Consider the following 11798-nt stretch of genomic DNA (forward strand, 5'->3'; position numbering starts at 1 on the left):
ATCGGTGCAAGCAATAAAAATTGCTCTTTAAATATGCATGACTTATTAGTGCAGATAAATAAGCTTTGTACGAACTTGTTGTGGACGCAATAAAAGCGACGGACTGCATAATAAAGGTTCACATACAAGGGGCAATATAAAGTGACGTTCTTTTGCATTAAGATTTTGTGCATCCAACCATAAAAGCGCATGGCAACCTCTGCTTCCCTCTACGAAGGGCCTATCTTTTATTATTATCCTCTATCTTATACAAGAGTCAAGGTAATCTTCACCTTTCCCTTTTTCATTTTATCCTTTGGCAAGCACTTCATGGTGGGGTAATCCTGATATATATATATATATATATATATATATATATATATATATATATATATATATATATATATATATATATATATATATATATGGATGTACATTAGCATGAATTATTATTGTTGACATCACCCAAAGGTGAATAAGTTTGGAGGCAGCATTATAAGCCCCAATCTTTCTCTGTGTCTGATTGAAACTTCATAACCACAAGTATTGCGTGAGTGTTAGCAATTATGAAGGACTAAGTGATAGTTGAGTATGTGGACTTGCTTTTAAGCTCTGACATAGACTCCTTCCGATGTTATGATAAATTGCAATTGCTTCAATGACTGAGGTTATAATTTGTTAGCGCCTAATAAGGTTTCTGATTCATACTTTTGCATTGTGAAAAGATCATCACTTGAACATAAGTAATCATATGACAAATCTATATATGTTGCTGTTATGAAACAATCATGATGCCTTCATGTCCGTATTTTATTTTTATCGATGCCTCTACCTCTAAACATGAGGACATATTTATTGTTATTGGCTTTTCGCTTGAGGACAAGCGAGGTCTAAGCTTGGGGCAGTTGATACGTCCATTTTGCGTCATGCTTTTATGTTAATATTTATTACATTATGGGCTGTTATTTCACATTATGTCACAATACTTATGGCTATTCTCTCTTATTTTACAAGGTTTACCATGAAGAGGGGGAATGCCGGCAGCTGGAATTCTGGCTGGAAAAGGAGCAAATATTGGAGACCTATTCTGCGCAACTCCAAAAGTCCTGAAACTCCATGGAATATCTTAAAATAAATAAAGAAAAATCGTCGCCAAAGATGAAGGCCAGGGGGCCCACACCCAGCTCACGAGGGTGGGGGCGCGCCCCTCCCCCTGGGTGTGCCCCCCTACCTCGTGGGCCCCCTGGTGGCTCTCCGACGCCCATCTTCTCCTATATGAAGTATTTCGATGAGAAAAAAACCATAAGCAACTTTTCGGGATGAGATTCCGCCGCCACGAGGCGGAACCTTGGCGGAACCAATCTAGGGCTCCGGCAGAGCTGTTCTGTCGGGGACACTTCCCTCCGGGAGGGGGAAATCATCACCATCATCATCACCAATGCTCCTCTCATCGGGAGAGGGCAATCTCCATCAACATCTTCACCAGCACCATCTCATCTCCAAAACCTAGTTCATCTCTTGTATCCAATTCTTGTCTCTAAGTCCGGGATTGGTGCTAGTAGGTTGCTAGTAGTGTTGATTACTCCTTGTAGTTGATGCTAGTTGGTTTACTTGGTGGAAGATCATATGTTCAGATCCTTTATGCATACTATTACCCCTCTGATTATGAACATGAATATGCTTTGTGAGTAGTTACGTTTGTTCCTGAGGACACGGGAGAAGTCTTGCTATTAGTAGTCATGTGAATTTGGTATTCGTTCGATATTTTGATGAGATGTATGTTGTCTAACCTCTAGTGGTGTTATGTGAACGTCGACTACATAACACTTCACCATTATTTGGGCCTAGAGGAAGGCATTGGGAAGTAATAAGTAGATGATGGGTTGCTAGAGTGACAGAAGCTTAAACCCTAGTTTATGTGTTGCTTCGTAAGGGGCTGATTTGGATCCATATGTTTCATGCTATGGTTAGGTTTACCTTAATACTTTTGTTGTAGTTGCGGATGCTTGCAATAGAGGTTAATCATAAGTGGGATGCTTGTTCAAGTAAGAACAGCACCCAAGCACCGGTCCACCCACATATCAAATTATCAAAGTACCGAACGCGAATCATATGAGCGTGATGAAAACTAGCTTGACGATATTCCCATGTGTCCTCAGGAGCTCTTTTCCTTATATAAGAATTTGTCCGGCTTGTCCTTTGCTACAAAAAGGATTGGGCCACCTTGCTGCACCTTATTTACTTTTGTTACTTGTTGCTCGTTACAATTTACCTTATCACAAAACTATCTGTTACCACTCATTTCAGAACTTGCAGAGAATACCTTGCTGAAAACCGCTTATCATTTCCTTCTGCTCCTCGTTGGGTTCGACACTCTTACTTATCGAAAGGACTACGATAGATCCCCTATATATGTGGGTCATCATCTTCTCTCGCGCAAAAGCGGGTCATGAGTGTCGTGAGTGCTGCCATAGATTTCGGCTTTTCCTGTCCAAGGTGCCGGGCCAGCCACTCGTCACGGATATTGTGCTTGAAGGCTGCTAGGGCCTCAGTGTCCGGATAGTCGACTATTTGAATTTTCTTTGTTAGGAACCGTGTCTAGAATTGTCTGGCCGATTCTTCTGGCTGCTGAATTACGTGACTTAGGTCATCGGTGTCTGGGGGTCGCACATAAGTGCCCTGGAAATTGTAGAGGAAAGCGGCTTCCAGGTCCTCCCAACAACTGATTGATCCTGTTGGCAAATTGTTGAGCCAATGCCGAGCTGGTCCTTTAATGGCGTGAAAATCGTCGCCGCGGGCCATGTGGATATGAAGGAGATAATCCTCGATCCATACCGCAGGGTCTGTTGTGCCATCATATGATTCGATGTTTACGGGTTTGAAACCCTCGGGGATTTGATGATCCATTATTTCGTCTGTAAAGCACAGTGGGTGTGCGGCGCCTCTGTACTGGGCGATATCATGACGTAGCTCCAATGAGTTTTGTCTATTGTGTTCGGCCCTGCCGAATTTGTGGCCGGCGTGACGGTTACCGTCTCGAGCCGTGGGGTGCCCACGCGATCCGTAGATCGATCGTGTTTGCCTTGCCTTGTCCTCCAACATGTCTCGTAAGTCCAGCGCATATTCTCGTGCCTTGGTACGGGGTGCGGCTTGAGTGGAGGGCTGGGAGGCCTCTCTGTCGTGGCCACAAGGTGGCCGTTCGGCCGCATCAAGTGCTTCCTCCTCTAATTGGGGTAGCAACCTGCGCTTTGGGTAACTCTTGGAGGGGCGTTCGAGTTTATGCTCTTCGGCCGCAAGGACTTCGGTCCATCTGTCAACCAGCAAATCTTGATCAGCTCGGAGCTATTGTTGTTTTTTCTTGAGGCTTCTTGCCGTGGCCATAAGCATGCATTGGAAACGCTTTTGCTCAACGGGATCCTCTGGCATGATGAATTCATCATCGTCGAGGCTTGCCTCGTCTTCGGAGGGAGGCATATAATTATCGTCCTCGACCTCTCTGTCTGCCGCTCTCTCATGAGGGCTGGTTTCTCGATCCTCCTATGCTAAACCTTGCTGGAGGGGGTTTTCTTCAGCACTCTCTGGAGTATTATTATGTCCCGTGTTGGAATCACCATTTTTGTGTTGGCGGGATTTTGAGCGGCGCCGCTGACGCCGGCGCTTGGGCTGTTTCTTGGAGGGGTCATCCTCCGCTGTTCCATCGCCCTCTCCCTCTTTTGGGGTGTCCACCATGTATATGTCATATGACGAGGTGGCTTTCCAGGGCCTGGTAGGCGCTGGTTCTTCATCATCTCCTTCATCGGCATCCATATCGTTGATGTCTTCGGAGTCGAAGTCGAGCATGTCGGTTAAGTCGTCGACAGTGGCTACAAAGTGGGTGGTGGGTGGGTTTTGAATTTCTTCATCGTCCGTACCCCAACCTTGCTGACCGTAGTCCGGCCAGGGCTCTCCTGATAAAGAGAGAGACTTCAGTGACTTCAGGATATTGCCAAAAGGCGAGTGCTGAAAGACGTCCGCAGCCGTGAACTCCATGATCGGCGCCCAATCGGATTCGATCGGCAGGGGCGCGGAGGGTTCGGAGTCCGGAGAAGAATCCGGCTCCGTGGAGTCATGAGTCTCGCAGAGTACGAGGCTGGTGTTCGGCTCAACCGCTGTTGGGATCACAGCCCCCGAGGTGGCGTCCAACCGCCCATCCTCGATCGGCGCGGTTGGCTCCGAACTAAGGGTCAGAGCCGATGCGGGTGTGGCCTCCAGGGCACTGTTCGGCGGCAGAGCTAGATCATGCTCATCGTGACAGTGCGGCGCGCTCGGTGGTGGTTTGAGTCCGTCGAAGATCAAGTCCCCGCGGATGTCAGCCGTGTAGTTGAAATTTTCGAATCTGACCTAACGGCCAGGGGCGTAGCTTTCGATCTGCTCTAGATGGCCAAGTGAATTGGCCCGCAGTGTGAAGCTACCAAAGACGAAGATCTGTCCGGGGAGGAAGGTCTCACCCTGGACTGCATCGCCATTGATAATCGTAGGAGCCATTGGGCCTGACGGCGACGGCACAGAGGAACTCTCAATGAAAGCATCAATGTCGGTGTCAAAATCGGCGGATCTCGGGTAGGGGGGTCCCGAACTGTGCGTCTAGGCCGGATGGTAACAGGAGGCAAGGGACACGAAGTTTTACCCAGGTTTGGGCCCTCTCGATGGAGGTAAAACCCTACGTCCTACTTGATTAATATTGATGATATGGGTAGTACAAGAGTAGATCTACCACGAGATCAGAGAGGCTAAACCCTATAAGCTAGCCTATGGTATGATTGTTGATGTGTATGTTGTCCTACGGACTAAAATCCTCCGGTTTATATAGACACCGGATAGGGTTAGGGTTACATAGAGTCGGTTACAATGGTAGGAGATCTTCATATCCGTATCGCCAAGCTTGCCTTCCACGCCAAGGAAAGTCCCTTTCAGACGCGGGACGGAGTCTTCAATCTTGTATCTTCATAGTCCGGGAGTCCAGCTGAAGGTATAGTTCGGCTATCCGAACACCCCCTAATCCAGGACTCCCTCAAGCATGAAAAGGAATTTGTCTCGTGTGACAGTAAGAAGAAGAATGAAAATGCAAGGAGTAAATAAGAATAAGAATAAGAAATTTTCTTATGATATGATGATGAGACAACTGCCAAGAATGCAGGACTATTTTACTCTGCGTAAGAATATGCATGTCTTATTTTCTGGTTATGGATATTGTATAGTACTGCATATCTTTTTTTTTAATATAATGCTTACCAAAGGCTTCAATATTTTGCTATATTTTGTTATGGATATGGACTTTGAGAGTTTGTTTACCTGGCACCATTCAGTCAAGTAGCCATTCATGTGAACTTTTATTTTGTCCATATGAAAGAAAAGGACCATATGGTCTGTGGCCTTTTCATCCATCATTTACACTGTGAATCCAACACCAGTGGTGCTGCTTTGTTTCTGTGATCACATTGTGGTGCCTGGCACATTTGCCCCATCACTTCGTTACCCCTTTCTCCTGAAATGTTGATTAATTTCCGTTTCGGTTAAGATTGGGGCACTCCTAGGTCAAGAAAATTAGCAAAGGTCATGCCTAATTTTCTTGACTTAGAAGGTGCCCGATTCTCAACAGAAACAAAAATTAATCAGCATGTATCTTGATATCAACCAATAGTAGTGATCTAGTGCTTTAGTGGTTGGATTAGTTTAGTATTTTTTTTCACACACTCAGACACCCTTGCTTGCCATGTGTGTGAGAGAGATAGTGAGAGGATACAAGAAGAAGGGGTTAGGAAGATGCTGCCTGCTCATCAAAGCTAACCATTTCCCCCTTTTCACCCCTTTTCCTTTGTCTTTTGTGGTTTGCAAGGAAGCTACTGCTTTCATCCCAAAACACCTAGCAACAACACACTAACAGGTTCCATCCCAAAACACCTAGGCAATATCACAAACTTCTATTTGGATGGCCATGCTAACCCTTGACCATAAATACTTGAGATGGATGTAGCAGGCTTAAAGAAAGAAATGTTTTTAGGCCAACTCGACTGGGCCTGGCTGAAAATGCACAAGTCATCGGACGCAAGAGATGATGTAGTTTTGAATTATGAACGTAGGAAATGTCGTCATCGGACGATGAAAGTCTCCCGAGGGAGTGCGGCTGGTGCCACGACGATCGAGGTCTGTGCGACAGGCCTCACCTGGACGATGATCGGCGCTTCAGCATTAAGCTTGAGGAGACCTTCGAAGTTGAAACGGTACACAATGACGACAAGTGTTTTTTTTCATGATTAAGCATGACTTCAACTATTTCAACGTGTAATTTTCATCTTTTACAATTCGAGTATAGCTTATCCCATGCCATGCAAGACGCTGTGTCTTGGAGAGTATGGATTTTAAAGACCATGGAAAGTTATTATGAAACAAAGAAAATTCACCTAAGAACTCATCATGATGTGGATTTTGAAGTAAATCTGTATAATTCTAGGAGCGTAACCCATTTTGGTTGCAAAAATTAGAAAGCATTTTGCAAGATGTATGGTTTTGATGAGGGTATGCTTGTCACCATGAATCTTGGTGATCCTAACATCGACAAGACACTATGGACATTTGGGTCCTTGTTGATACGCCTCCAGTTCTACCGCTATGTGAGTTTCTCAAACATAGTTAATTATTAACTAATTTATATTATTCATCTCTACTCCTAATATCTCAGTTGGTAGGTCGCGTTCCGGGTTTAATTTTCGTCCCACCTCACCTGGTCTTTTTTGGTACCTGCTCCCACCTCCCGCTCAGCCGCGATGAACCAAGAAAAACCCTCAGGGCCGAGTCCCACATCCGCCCCCACGCGCCTAACCTCCCTTCGCACCCATCTAACACGAACAAACCGGCGAAAATTAACCAACGAAAAAAAACCTGGCGAAAATTAACCAACGAAAAAAATCGCAAACCAATCCCCCACACGTACGAGCGAGGTCTCGTGCCCTCGAGCGAGAAACAGACACCCGAGTCTGTGCCCTCATTCGTCCGCCGCCGCTCTTCATCCCTTCACCGCCGCCGCTCCATCCCTTCGCTGCCGCCCTGGCACTGATCCGCCGCTGGTCTCCACTGATCCGGCCTCCACTGATCCGGTGCATGTCCAGTTGAGGACCCTCCGCCGAACGCTTCCAGGATCCGGCGCCGATCCCTTCCAGGACCCGTCGCCGAAGACGTCCAGGATCCGGCTATCCCTTTCACCAGCCGCCGCCGGAGGCGTCCAGGATCCCGTGCCAGAGACACTCACGTCCAGGTATCACATTTCAAACAACCATATCATGAACTGATAAGAAATTAGGTATAATGTTACAGCCATCACATTTCATACACCCACCGCCAGTTCCATACTGCAAAGTAATACCAGTTCCATATGCATCACATCACACTGCACCTTCTATGTAGAATATGAAGATCTTGCAAGCTATCAGCCAACCAAAACTGCAAAGTAAAACAGCAGCACGTAAGGTTCAGAATAAGTAAAACAGCTAATCTTTTTGCATTTTTCAACCATAACCGAAATAACAAATTGACCAAACATAATAAGTGAAGCAAATGTACAGAGAGAATAGCATGATTTCGTGAAGCAATGGTTTAGCTATAGTGTCAACCAGGAAAGCAAATAGATGCACTATGCATTTTGGATCAATGAGACATTTGGAACCATGCGATGGATGCACCTTCTATGTAGAAGCAATTAGGATAATCTTAAGATCTCGCAAGCTTCCAGCCTAGCAAAACATATCTCTGACAAAACTGCAAACCATAAGGTTCAGCACGTGCTGTTTAGAACAAGTTCACACAGAAACACAATAAACAGGACACTAATCTTTTTACATTTTTCAACCATAACCGAATTATCAAACTGAGACAACAAAATAAGTGAAGCAAATGTACAGAGAGAATAGCAGGATTTTGTGAAAAGATGGTTTAGCTATAGTGTCAACCAGGAAAGTTTTTCGCCGAACAATAAGATGCACTATGCATTTTGGATCAATGGTTTATAATAAAGCAATTGCGCTTAGTACAAGGTAGATCCAAAAAGATACACTAAACCAGAAAAGTAACCTGTTCCATGATAGTTAAAATGAAACCAGAAAAGTAACCTGTTCCATTATAGTTAAAATTAAAATTGGAGCATGCAAATTATATGGCTTTCACAGATCTGAAGAAAAGGTTTAGTTAAAATGAAGGGAGCAAAGGATTACCAGAATTATAATGGAAGATGTATGCATGATAAACATTTAAACAACAGTTTGTAGGCCAAAATAAGTAATAATCCAGTGAGTGAGTGCATTGATGACACATACAAAACATCTAATCTAAGGTTGATTGTGTTAATTACCTATATTTTTATTGGCTGCAAAAGTTACAACTTACTAATCTAAGGTTGTAATGCATGCAGTTTACTGCCTGTGCATTGTCGAAGACACAAACCAAGAACATTGTATGAAAAAGAGAGGACCAAACAAGTGAAACATTGCATTACAGATTTCAAAACTGCAGAAAACAAGATGAATTTGTTTATAATAGTCTCATCATCTTATGTCTGTGGGAGCATAGATGGAGCTATATGCCTTGACCAATTTCCTAATAACACAATTTTCCCGAGTATTATAGCATCACGGTTAACAAAAGTGATGTCTGCACTCGGCTCTAGAACAAACAGATTTCATAATAGGTGTTCTACTGAGCAAGGAAACTGATTTCAGAAACCAGAATTTCCATGTTGACAATATATGTGGTCAGGCATCAAAACAGTTTGAAAGTTAGTGCATTCTTTATCCTTAACATGCCGACCGGTCTATTTTCTTGTTCCTAGATTTCCTAGCTAAATGTGTATAGTTTCTTTCTGTCAGCTAAACGTCAATATGTTGGATGATGTTGTGGAGAGGGCCACCGTGAGGGGGTTTGCATTTCCAAAGTCAAAGGTCGCCATCGCCTTGACCTGCTTGGACCTCCTGACCTTTCACAACGCTCAAACAGGAAACACATGTTGGAGGAGGAGACCACAGGCTAATTGTAAGCATCAACTATTTGTTAGCTATCAATCTTGTCCTTTGAGCATCTATACCTTATTTCCTAAACCATTATGCATGAGCTTTGCAGGATGATTTGGATCAGTGGATCAGAGGATGACATGAACAGGTATTTCCATTCAATCATACCCAAAATGATAACGTATACCCTCACTTAACATGCATGTGCTTGTGTGGAGTGCCTGCAAAATTAATAGCTCAAGTCTCTCAACATGCAGATGTGGAGAGGCTTCTCCTAGCGTCATTGCAACTGTGATGTGCATTTCCTTGCTTTCGGCTCTAATCAAGTTTGTAGCGTCTGGGAATGTGCATATGAAAATCCACACGTAATAGTATTGTAATGCGATTTGGCTGCTATATTTTTTTCACACTGGTTTCTAAAGATGTTCAAGTTATCTCATATAATATATCGAATTATAATGGATAAGTTAAGTGTACATACTAATTTGAAGATCCTTTTGCTGTCATACACATATTACTGCAGGACCATAGCGGACCATTGCAATGCGGCAAATCAAATCTCAATACTCGGCACTCTTCTATGTGGATCAGTAAGTTGTTTATCTACTTTCACTTTTAAATTGCTTGTTGAACACACTTGATTCACTTTGTGCATGTTATTTTAATCTTGCTAAGTGCATACAGAAAAAATTCTACTTGCCCCTTGTCATGCACAAAATCGAATAAACATTGCAAATTACTTTACGCGAATCTGATCCTATAGTTAAATATTATTTGGTCTAAGAAATGAGATGAAGTTTGTCCCTAGAATATATAATGGACTGAAAACAAAACCCAAAATGTGGCAATTCAAACACCCAAAATAAATTACTTGCATACCTTATTGAGATGATTTTTTTGAAGTTTATGCGTTTACCAGCTTGGTGAATGAATCACTTGAGCTCATTGTACTTGTCTCACTTCTCACTCCAACTGACTTCTTACTCCTGAAAGTAAACATAATTGAAGGTCAAATAGTATACACAGGAATAAACACATCATTCATCTACTTTATATTTCCTAGATTCAGTGTAGTACAAAGGTATAACCGAAAAAAGTAAATATGCCGAGTCAAGAAAAAATGCAGATAAAGAGAATAGTAAAAGACAGAGCTTGCCTAAGAAGTAAGACTGCTTATGAATGTGAGTTGTGACAGAAGAAAAGCGGGTAGGTATGCAGGGGTGATTTATTACAGGTGAATAACCACATAATGAAGAATATATTTTAGTAGAGATGAAGAATGCCTACATCTGTAATATCAGTCCTTTATTTTATCCATTTTAGTAGGGATCTCTACTCCTAATGTCTCAGTTGGTAGTCTCCGCGGTTAATTTTTGTCCCACCTATCATGGTTTTTTTTCGTCCCTCATCCCACCTCACTGTTAGCCGCGTCAAACCCAAAAAAACACGTCCCGATGCCCCCATGCAGTACAGGGCCGCACCTCCCGTCGCACCCATCTACAAGCGAAGGAAAAAGAACCTATGAAAATTAACCAATGAAAAAAAACATACAAAAATTAACCAGCAAAAAAAAACCTAAACCAATCGCACGCACGACTCTCCTGTCCTCCACTCGCACGCCTGACTACGCCCGACTCACTGCCCTCGTTCGCGGCCGCCCTCCATCCCTTCGTTGCCGCCCTCACACATCAAGATCCGCTTGAGGAGACGTCGCCGATCCGTTTAGAACCCACCGCCGATCACATTCAGGATGGAGGCGGTGATCCCCTTCTAGAGCCTCATGCCAATCCCCTGATCCGCCGCTGAACCCTTTGAGGTCACGTCCATGATCCGGCGACGATCCCCTTCAGGAACCCTGAGCCGGCGCTGATCCCCAGACAGCGAGGTATTATTTGAACACAGCTTACACATATATCATACAGCCATCGCATGTTCAAATATCCACATTATGACAAAGAGACATCTGTTAAGAACCTATATTTAACACACCAGAATGGAAAGGGTGCACTCTACATATGCACTATTGTTCGTTGCAAAGATTGTTCCTTGACTACATGTTTCACGTTCCAACAATGTATGTATGTCAATCAGTACCAAGTAGAACCATCGACAGCAAAATCACACCTTCCAGTGATGCATGTAGGTAGTACAATACCTTGCCAGGTTGGGAGAAGAAAACATCGTCAAATATTTGACCTGAAAGAATGTTTTGAATCAGTGTGATGCTTATCCAGAATCCACGGCCACACACAAAAAAGATACTTCCAAAGAAAGTTTGCACATGCAACGCACATCTTCATTTTCATATGCCTGAGTAAACCATGACAAACATGCACTAAAAGGTTGGCATATGGTTTGTATATTTTATCAGCACTATTTTTTCACTCGCTCTAAAAAGGTTAATATATATATAGTAATTTCCTTTTCCCTTTTATTTCTTAAACTGCTAATAAGATCATGACTCATCAAGATTGATGCTTATTCATCTCATTTTCACTTGATCAATAAACGCAAAGCCCTGTTCATATCAGTACACTATCATGTATTTCATTATATGTAACCTCATCACGTGGTATCTCATCTAACTTGATCACATGGTTCCCAAAAAGCAAAGTTTTATTTCAGTTCAAAGTTTGAATTTTGCAGGAAAGCCAAGCTTCTGGATATAAGAGCATAATGAAAGTAGAAAACATTTACAATTTCTGAACCTTTCACCTCTGATATGTATGAAAAGAAATAAAGCTAGGCAATACCTTTCTAGCTGCGAGTTTACATTGCTGTTCA

At 43.2% G+C, this 11798-nt stretch overlaps 1 long non-coding RNA gene across 1 annotated transcript; it reads right to left on the reverse strand.

Annotated features, from left to right (window-relative positions):
• Positions 1-7291: 7291 nt before the first annotated feature.
• Positions 7292-11132, reverse strand: LOC123060463 (uncharacterized). Its single transcript, XR_006427968.1, has 3 exons — positions 10397-11132; positions 9894-10000; positions 7292-7455 (listed from the first exon to the last, which is right to left on the reverse strand). It is a non-coding gene; the product is annotated as an uncharacterized lncRNA (long non-coding RNA).
• Positions 11133-11798: the final 666 nt, after the last annotated feature.

This window comes from Triticum aestivum, chromosome 3A, assembly GCF_018294505.1.
Source record: "Triticum aestivum cultivar Chinese Spring chromosome 3A, IWGSC CS RefSeq v2.1, whole genome shotgun sequence".
In the NCBI taxonomy this organism is placed as follows: domain Eukaryota; kingdom Viridiplantae; phylum Streptophyta; class Magnoliopsida; order Poales; family Poaceae; genus Triticum; species Triticum aestivum.